A 10,862-nucleotide genomic window follows, 5' to 3' on the forward strand; every position below is an offset into this window, starting at 1 on the left:
TCCACGATGCGACGAACAGTGAAGGCCGGATGACCATCGACCTCCAGGGCGGGTGGCGGGGAGTCGGATGGTGGGCACAGAGGACTCGAGGAGACAGGCTTGATCTGGGACACGTGGAAGGTAGGGTGGATCCGGAGGGACTGAGGTAGTTGGAGACGGACGGCTGAGGGGTTGATGACTCGGGTGATCTTGTAAGGTCCAATAAACCTGGGAGAGAGCTTTCGAGACATCCCCTTGAGGGGAATGTCTCGAGTAGACAGCCATACCTCCTGGCCCACAGTGTACTCGGGGGCGGGACGTCTCCTGGCGTCGGCGAAGCGCTTGGTGGACACGGATGATTGGTTGAGGGTGGCGATGGTTTCCCTCCAGATTCTCTGGCAGCGGCGGATGTGTTGATTGACGGACTGAACCGAAATCTCTCTCTCGTCTGCGGGGAAAAGTGGGGGTTGATAGCCGAGACTAACCTGAAACGGTGATTGACCAGTGGATGCAGATCTGAGGGAGTTGTGCGCATATTCGATCCAGGGGAGGAATTGGCTCCAGTCCACAGGGTTGTTAGAAGTGAGGCAGCGAAGGGTTGATTCCAACTGCTGATTCATTCTCTCAGTCTGACCATTCGATTGGGGGTGGTAACCAGAGGTGAGAGAAGGTTTGCAGCCTAGAGCAGAACAGAACGCCTTCCAGACCTGGGAAATGAACTGAGGACCCCGGTCTGAGAGGATCTCTTGGGGAATGCCGTGAAGACGAAAGACGTGCTTGATGAGGAGCTGTGCTGTCTGAAAGGCCGTGGGGAGTTTCCTAAGGGGAATGAGATGGCAGGCCTTCGAAAAACGGTCAACGATGGTGAAAATGGTGGACATACCTCGAGAAACAGGGAGGCCGGTGACGAAATCTATGGCGATATGAGACCAAGGACGCGAGGGAACAGGAAGCGGATGAAGCAGGCCAGAAGGAGGTTGGTGTGAGGCTTTATTACGGGCACATGTGGAGCAAGCCAGCACATACTCCTTAACGTCTCTATGGAGGGTGGGCCACCAGAAGCATCTTGAGATCAGGGCTATTGTTCTGCTGACTCCTGGATGAGCAGAAAACTTGGCGGCATGCATCCATTGGATGAGACGGGAACTGACGGAAGAGGGAACATAGGTTCAGTTAGGGGGACCGTTACCTGGATCTGGTTCAGTGGCCAGGGCGGAGTTGATGAGGTCAGTAATCTCCCAGTTGACCACCCCCACTGTACAGGAAGCCGGAAGAACTGGTTCAGGTGTCTCGGGATGATCAACAGAGTAGAGACGAGAGAGAGAATCGGGTTTGACGTTCTTGGATCCGGGTCTGTAGGAGATGATGAGGTTAAACCGAGAGAAGAAGATTGACCACCTGGATTGGCAAGGATTTGCTTGCTTGGTTGACTGGATGTAAGCCAGGTTCTTGTGGTCGATCCACACAAGACCCGGATGCTCAGCTCCCTCCAGCCAATGTCTCCATTCCTCCAACGCTAGTTTGATGGCCAAAAGCTCTCGGTCTCCCACATCGTAGTTTTGCTCAGCTGAAGAAAGTCTACGGGAAAAGAATGCACAAGGGTGGATCTTTTGATCCGAATCTTGTCTCTGGGATAGGACGGCTCCGACTCCAGAATCTGAAGCATCCACCTCGAGAATAAATTGCTTCGCTGGGTCAGGTTGCATTAGTACAGGAGCTCTGGAAAACAAAGTCTTTAATTTATCAAACGCAGCCTGAGCCTCAGGCGTCCACTGAAAGGTGCGTTTGACAGAGGTCAGAGAAGTTAATGGAAGGGCGGTCTGGCTGTAGTTCCTGATGAAACGACGATAAAAGTTAGCAAAACCAAGAAATCTTTGTAACTGCTTGCGGTTCTCTGGAACTGGCCAGTCTAAAACTGCCTTTATCTTGTCCTCGGATGGTTTTACCTGGCCGCCCTCGAGCACAAACCCCAAAAAGGTGACTGAAGGCTGGTGAAATTCACACTTTTCGGCTTTCACGAACAGCTTGTTCTCCAGCAGTCTCTGCAAAACAAGGCGGACATGTTTCTTGTGTTCATCGAGGTTCTTGGAGTAGATGAGAATGTCGTCAATGTACACGAAAACAAAAACATTTAAAAAGTCTCTGAGAACATCGTTTACTAGGGCCTGGAAGCAGGCAGGTGCGTTTGTTAGACCAAAAGGCATTACCAGATATTTGAATTGGCCCAATGGCGTCTTGAAGGCTGTTTTCCACTCATCACCTTCTCGGATCCTAAGGAGATGATAAGCGTTCCTTAGATCCAGTTTAGTAAACACCGTGGCACCCTGAACGGGTTCGAAGGCAGAGGCGAGGAGAGGGAGTGGGTATTTGTTCTTAATAGTGATCTGGTTCAAACCTCGATAATCAATACATGGTCTCAGGGAACCATCCTTCTTCCCCACGAAGAAAAACCCGGCGCCCAAAGGAGAGGAAGATGGACGGATTATTCCAGCAGCTAATGATTCATTGATGTATTTTTCCATGGTTTCTCTTTCAGGCTTGGAAATATTGTACAGTCTGCTGCTAGGTAGTGGAGCACCAGATAAAAGTTCAATGGCGCAATCATATGGTCTGTGTGGAGGTAGGGACGTCGCACTGACCTTACTGAAAACAGGGGCTAGATCATGGTACTCAGAAGGAACTGAAGAAAGGTCAGGAGAGTCCATCTCCCCCCCACCTCTAGGAGACCCCACCAAGGGGGCGGCAGAACGAAGGCATGTCTCATGGCATGAGATGGACCACGATTCCAGGTGACGTTCAGTCCAATTTATATGAGGATTATGCTTCTCCAACCATTCGAAACCAAGCACCAGCGGGGAACATGCAGAGGGAAAAACAAAAAATGTTATAGTCTCTCGATGGTTACCTGACAGGAGTAGCTCGAGGGGCAGAGTTTGATGGGTAACTTGATGGAGTCTCTTTCCGTCAATAGCTGAAACACAGAGAGGCTGAGTCAGAGGAATGGTTTCTATTTGGAGTTGTTGGACGAGGTTAGAATCGATTAAGTTCCGTTCACAGCCTGAGTCGATGAAAGCAGAAAAAGAGAGGCTTTGGTTAGCACAGAACAACGTGGCAGGGAGTAGTAGTCGAGGAGATTTCTTAGTGTTAATTTGGCCCGCCAGACTCCTCAGATCCTCTGGCGGGCCCGGGCTTTTGATTTAGCCGGGCAGGAAGCAATGAAGTGTCCACTCTCAGCACAGTAAAGGCATAATTTACTAAGAAAACGTCTTTGTCTCTCCTCAGGGGTGAGCCTCGTATGTCCCACCTGCATGGGTTCGACATCTCTTTCGCCCGAATGCGAGGCCTGAATGGGCAGCGATAGAAACTGGGACTTAGGTCTCTGAATGGGCAGCTGCTCTGTAGAGGAAGAACAAACAGTCACGTTATGCGAGGCAGAAGAAAGTGTCCCCTGTTTCATAGCACTGTTTCTGGCACGGATTCTATTGTCCAATCTAATGGAGAGACGAATTAGATCTTCGAGGGTAGCTGGTTCGTCGAGGGTTGCCAGCTCATCTTTAATGTGCTCATTTAATGCCATGAAAAAGGCTCCCTTCAGAGCGCTTTGGTTCCATCCGGAAGCTGCCGCTTTAACCCGGAAGTTGATGGAGAATTCAGCCACCGAAGAATCTCTCTGTTTTAAATTGAAAAGAGCTCTAGAATCAATAGTTTGGTCAGTCTCTTGGTTGAATACCTGGGTAAATTCAGAGATGAAATCAGAGTAGTAGCAGTTAAGGCTTTCGTCAGTGGCAAATCTTGCCTGAGCCCACTCCAAGGCTCTTCCGGTTAGCTGAGAAAGGATGAAAGTTATTTTCTTGAAATCCGTGGAAAAGCTGCCAGGGGAGTTCTGAAAAATCAAACGACACTGAAATAAAAATCCTTTGCAGTCTTTCATGTTACCCGAAAATCTTTCTGGGAGACTTGGGCGGAACTCAGATGACGTCACTGCTGGTGACCTCGGAGGTGGAACCGGACCCGGAAATGGTTGGGGTGCCGGAACGGCATTAGCGCTTCCAAAATAGCCAGTGAAAGACTGTAAGGTCTGGTTATGGTGTTCGACAAAAGCATTCAACTCACGGAGGGTTTTGGCTTGACCTTGGACTTGAGTTTCTAGTACTTCCAGCCTCCTCCGGAGGTGCTCTGCTGGGTCCTGTGTTTGGCCGCAGTGTTCTGTCATGATGGGTTCACTAGAAGCGACCCAAGAATGCAGAACACCACTGACGGACACAAGAGTAAAAGTTCAATAAGTTTATTTTGACACAAGCACAAAGAAGTACTGGATCTGGTTCGGGCCTGGACACGGGTTCACCGGAGTCTGCGTGAGAGACAGTTCAGTTAGCGTAGCAAGCCGGAGTCTGATTTCCAGTAGATAACTGATTGTACCTTGAGGGTTCTTGAGGTTAGCTTTGGGAGAGTCACTGTTGGATCTGGAGAGGAGGCAATCAGCAGAGTCCGCTAGCTGCTTCAGCGTCTCACGTCTAGGAATGAACAGACCTTGGCTTTGGGTTTTCCAGCTCTTAGTCCTGAGCTGTATGGAGGTACTCTTGGATCTTCAGGTTTGGCTCAGAGGGTCGGCTCGGCAGGTTAGCTCTTCCAGAGCTTCACAGAGGAGACACAGGTTTCCTGAAAGACAGAGACAGCGATTAGAATCCTGGCTGGATTCTGAGTCACAAAGTTTCACTGAGGATCTAGGCTTAGGCGCTGACCAACTAGAAAAACACTGCGGCGTTGAGGCAAGGTCTGAAGACAGCTTAAGTAGTGGATCCTCTGATGATCTTGATGAGCTGCAGCTGTGCAGGAGGCTCCCTCAGAGGATCCACGGCGGACTCTGCTGGAGAAAGGTGGAACTTCTCCAGCTCCCAACAGATTCAGTGTCATTTATTTTTATTTATTTTTTTTTTTTTTGACAGGAGGTAAACAGCAGCTAGGTGAATACTTTGATGAAAAAAATAGTGCTATGCAAGCTGGGCTCCCCTCAGCAGATCGGCTTGTGACAGTTCAAGGGGATTATGCTGCCGTGTTATGCACAAATTAGGCTGTTGTTACACAAAATTTCTGGACACATCATGAATACACTATGTATACACCCGAAATTGAAAAAGCACATAAAATGTTCAGCATATGCCAGTGTGAAAGGGGCTTTATGTTGTCGCTTCCATTTAATGTCGTTTGCTGAGTAATTTTCTGATCACAGGAGTGGAGAATTGTTGATGTTCAGTGTTAGGCACTTCTGGCTACTAGTTCAAGATGTTCAAGGCTCATTATGTCCCTAAAATAAGGTTTGGCAGCTAGAACTCTAAATGTTTTAGTATAAAGTTGAAAGAATCAGCCTAGTTTCTCCCCTGGTATTAAACTGTGGCTTTTGGGGATTATGTGGATCTTTAGCCACTAAGGAAAGTAATGCCAGAGTAAGATAAAAAACTATAAAAAATGTACCCTCCTCACTTCTGACAGGATGGTTATGCTCCTGCCAGACACTGTGACATATATCCCCATAAGCTTACTTCTCTGTTCTTCATAGATGTATTTCTGCTGTTATTAAATTAAACAACTTGTTTATGAAATCTAATCTACAAACTTGGATGGAAATCTTCGGCAGGAAGAGAATTTTTCTCTGCATACATACAACTAATCTCCATTGCAACGGCAGTGATGCAGGGATTGATCCGAATGGTCCAAGTTTCCATAAAAACTAAACAATGATTTTATAAAAACAATGAAAGAAACTAAAAAGGTTAATTCTGGGCTAACAGCCCAATGAATGAAGAGATGTTTAAAGGTTCTGATGGGTCTCTGGCTAAATGGATCTTTATAGAGAACACAGATTTTTTACATTCTAAAGGTTTTCTGTTCATTTCAATAGAAGATGGAAACTGATCCAAAGTGGAATATTTTGAAAATGATCCAACTCTGTACACACCAAAAGCTCCAGCAGTGCTGCCCTGACGGTTTAGATTTTTGAATGATTGAAATAGTCCAAAGGATGAAGAAAGAAGTTAAAGAGCAAAAACGTCCAGAACCAACTAGAACCATGAAGGAGAACAAGGAGGACAATAGAACTGAATCAGCATCATGCCATGAAGTCATCTAGACTCACCGAGCCTTTCTGCAGTTCTTCACAGCTGGAACCAGTCTACTTCGTCCTCCATCTGATGTGTTGTACTTCTTCAGGTCTAACTCATCCATAACCTTGTCTGACATCTGCAGCATGTAGGCCAGAGCTGAGCACTGGATCTCTGAGAGCTCCTTCCCCAATCTGTTCCCTGATTTCAGGAACTGTTGGATCTCCTGATAAACTGAGAGGTCCTTCATCTCCTGACGACAGTGGAAGATGTTGATACTTCTATCAGGAGAGACATCATCATCAGTGTTCATTTCCTTCAGATTGTTGATGACTCTCTGGATTGTTCCTGGACTGTTCTTCATCTGACCCAGCAGGCCTCCTAAGAGGCTCTGGTTGCACTCCACAGATAGGCCATGAATGAAGCGAGCAAACAGGTCCAGGTGGCCATTTTTACTCCTGAGGGATCTCTGCATGACTTTCTTCATGAAGTCCTCCAGAGATGTTTCTCTATGTTCTTCTCCAAGGAAGTTCTCCACCACCACCGTGTTCCTGTTGGTGAAGCAGCGGAGTATGTAGACTGCAGCCAGAAACTCCTGGAAACTCAGATGAATAAAGCAGTAAACTGAGGTGTCATCATTCCCTCTGTCCTCTTTAAAGATCTCAGTGAACACACCTGAGAACCACGAAGCATCTTTGATGTTGATGCCACACTTTTCCAGGTCTGGTTTATAGAATATCAGGTTTCCTTCCAGAAGCTGCTCAAAGGCCAGTTTCCCCAGAGACTCAATCATCTTTATGTTCTCTGGAGTCCATGGGGACTCTGTCTTCTGTCCTCCATCATACTTTATCCTTTTCCGTTCAATATGAAGCTGTAGGAAGTGGATGTACATCCCAGTTAGGGTCTTTGGCAGCTCTCTTCCATCTCTGGTCTTCAACAAACCCTCTAGAACTTCAGCAGTGATCCAGCAGAAGACGGGAATGTGACACATAATGAATAGACTTTTTAATCTCTTAATGTGGGAGATGGCCCTACTGACCTTCTCTTCTTCTCTGAATCTCTTCCTGAAGTACTCCTCCTTCTGTGGGTCTGTGAACCCTCTCACCTCGGTCACCATGCCAACACACTCAGGATGGATCTGATTGGCTGCAGCAGGTCGTGTGGTTATCCACAGGAGAGCAGAGGGAAGGAGATTCCCACTGATGAGGTTAGTCAGCAGAACATCCACTGAGGTGGACCCTGTGACATCAGTCAGGATCTTATGGTTCAAAGAAAGTCGACTCTCATCTAGACCATCTAAGATGAACAGAACCTGGAAGTCTTCAAAGCTGTGGATCCCTGCATCTCTTACTGGCTTAAAGTAATTATGAATCAGTCCCACCAAGCTGAAATCTGTTTTCAGAACATTCAGCTCTCTGAAGGTGAATGTGAAAATGAACTGAATGTTCTGGTTGGTTCTCCCTTCTGCCCACTCCAGAGTGAACTTCTGTGTTAAGACTGTTTTCCCGATGCCAGCCACACCCATTGTCATCACGGTTCTGATCCGATCCCTTCGTCCAGGTGGATTGAAGATATCTTCTAGTCTGATTGTTGTTCCTAGTCTGTTTTGTTTCCAGGATGCTGCTTCAACCCTTCTGACCTCATGTTCATCATTGACCTCTCTAGTTTTTCCCTCTGTGATGTAGAGATCTGTATAGATCTCATTCAGAAAGGTTTTCTTTTCAACTTTAGCAATGACTTCAGAGACATATTCAAATTTCTTCTTTAGAGACACTAAGTTCGCGTTGACATCGACCATCAACATCTGAATGGAGAAACAAAGAGAGGAAAAATTTCAGCCAAATAATAAAAACTTTTTCTGATATTCTCAGTGTGTGTTTTTCATTATTTCTATTGTGAAAACCTTCATAATGTTAATCATTATAATCAGATGCATCCTAGTATTTGTTTTATAATCTTCTGCATCAACGGCCCTAGTCAGGTTTACCTAATTTGAAAGGGAATTTTCTGACTTGCCAGAATCAACATTTAGGAAGCATTCAATGTTTTCTTCCTATTTTAGGTGTTTTCAATGTTGCTCCATATATTTTTAAGAGTTTTTCCATGTTTGAATTAGTGTCTTCAAACAGCTGAACAGTAAATACCCCACCTCATCTCTGTCTACCTGCTTAAATGATAAAGTAAAACACATTAAATAAATAATATATTTTCAGTAATTAATGTAAGTTCTCAGAACCCAGTAGGATTACATTGGTCAACCCAGCAAAAACATAAAAGGACTGATGACCAGTTAACAAGTTAGATAGCTCAGTTATACATTGTATTAGGGTAAGGCTAGATAATTTTATTTTGAGAATAATTTCATAATATTATGAGAATATAGTCATAAAATTAGGAGAATCATTTGTAAACTTACGAAAACAAAGTCCTTACATTACGAGAATAATGTTATAAAATTATGAGTATAAAGTCATATAATTACGAGAATAAAGTCATAAAATTACAAGAATAAAGTCATAAAATTACGAAAATAAAGTAGTAGTTTATGACAACTCCTACAAGGAGCACTTTCGCCCCTAAAATAAGGAATGTCGAGCATCATGTGAAGTTATACTTTGGCTACGATTTGAAAATTAAGGAAATCTTTTAGCACACCACCATCAAATAGGACAGAATGTCAAATTTGGTCGGAACTCTAAGCTTTCTTTCTAAAAAGGGTTGTGGTATGAGGACTTCATACTCGTTATTTTTCAACTTTATTCTCCTAATATTCTATTCTCGTAAAGTTACGACTTAATTCTCGAGATAAATAAAACCATCTCTAGCATTGCCCCAATACTCTATCGTACAGTCAAAGGCCACTCTGAGAACAAAGGGTTTTAATGCTGATTTAAATGAGCACTTTTACATTTTTTTGGTAGTTTGTTCAGATTTCTGGAGCAATAGAACTAAAAGCCGATTCTCCATGTTGTTTCTGATTCTGCAGAGTAGAATTCATCCAGTGAACCTGAGAGGTCTGGCTGTCGATTAACTGACAACAAGTCTGTAATGTATTTTATAGCTCAGCTATTCAGTGAATTATAGACTAATAGAAGTATTTTAAAGTATATTATCTGATATATGGGAGCCATCAGAAGGATTTTAGAACTGGGCTGATATTTTCCAACTTTCTTAGTTCTAGTGAGGACACAGGCACAACCATTCTGGATCAGCTGCAGCTGTCTGACTGAAACAACACATTGTTAAAATGATTCCATGTTGTAAATATAAACATCTATCCTGTAATCATTAATCTGTTGTCAGAGTTAAACAGAGACGATAGAAGGAAGCTCTGATTTGAGATGTTCAGTCTTACCTGCTGCACAACTGTTCTGATTGGCTGTCAGCGATCCAGCTCTGGTTCTGGATCTTTCTCCACACTGGGGATTGCTTATCTCCCTCCGTCTGTGGAGACATTTCTTCATCACTGAAATAGTTCACTACCAACAGGATGGGGCTGTCCTACTTAAGCTGAAGATGTTCATGTAGATCCACCACAAACAGAGGACCAGAAGCTGAGTTTCTGTCTATTATTGACCCAAACTGGGATTCATGACACTTTGAATCTGGCAGGTACGAGGGTGGAGAGTGCAAGAAGTACATGCAGCTAATGGAGCCAGAACATCAACCAAACCCAGGTCAATTGGATCAGGGAATATAGCCTTGAGACATGGAGCACCTACTCCACTACTGAACCAGCCACAACTCCAATAGAACCTGAACAGGATCAGAGGCAGGGTGACACTAAGGTTTGTTTGATGCTGGTAGGAAAGAGATGCCACGGAGCTGCAGATGGACAGAGCTCTGGTTTCTGAGCAACATGATAAAGCTCTGAACAGTCCAACCCCAAGGAGCCTGCTGCAGTGAGAGCTGGAATAAAGAACCATTCTGACCAGAACCATTCTGCTGATTCATGATACATTGAGTCTCTATCTCTGTTCATTTAGATTCAGATCTGAACAACTACTGGGATTTATCAGGCGGGAAGGAGAGACTTTGGACGTGTCAATCAGAACACATGACCACGTGAAGCTAGACAGCCAGTGAACAACATCAAGCAATTTATTTACACAAGGCTTGCTTTTCTTGTCCTTTATTCATAAATCTGGTTTTGATTTTGTTTTTGTATTGTAACTTAAATACACAGAATAAAAACTAATCACTGTCAACTATATGTATCTGAATATCATCAGTACATTTTAGACTTAGCCAGTTTACCTTTAACACAAACATCTGTGAGACATTCTTTGTACTATTTACACAGAATACTTTGAACAAATATTCAAGTGCTTTTCGGAGCAAAGCAAAACTCATAAAGAAGAATTTCCTACAAGGCTGAAACACAGAACAAATTTCAACTTTAACATGAACAATGAAGGTTCTGTAGCTTACTTGATGAAATGAAAGTTACGTGTAAATGCTGGGGATTTTTGTCTTTTTTTGTGTAATGCTGCTGTACCTAGTTTGACCACCAGAGGGTCCCCTCTTTTCTTTTGACAGTTTTGTTATCGGTCTTTCTGACTTTCGGTTGCTAAGGAACCACAGAAAACAGCTGTTGCTACGGTTGTTGGTTAAAAGGCAAGATATTTAAAAGCTAAAGTGATTCCCCTCCCATTCGGAGCTGCAAGCGGGCAAAGTGGTCGGTAGACTATAATTCTACAGCTTTATTTTAGTTTGATCCACAGACTGTGTGGTTGTAAATTCATTGTTTTGTTTATTGTCTGTTTGTAGTTCTACGGTGGTCTA

General features: G+C 44.3%; 1 pseudogene; it reads right to left on the reverse strand.

Moving 5' to 3' along the window:
- Window positions 1-6,108: 6,108 nt before the first annotated feature.
- LOC107104590 lies at window positions 6,109-7,881 on the reverse strand (annotated as a pseudogene).
- Between the last annotated feature and the right edge of the window lie 2,981 nt (window positions 7,882-10,862).

This window comes from Cyprinodon variegatus, unplaced genomic scaffold (genome assembly GCF_000732505.1).
Source record: "Cyprinodon variegatus isolate N-32 unplaced genomic scaffold, C_variegatus-1.0 Scaffold1812, whole genome shotgun sequence".
NCBI classification, from domain to species: Eukaryota; Metazoa; Chordata; class Actinopteri; order Cyprinodontiformes; family Cyprinodontidae; genus Cyprinodon; species Cyprinodon variegatus.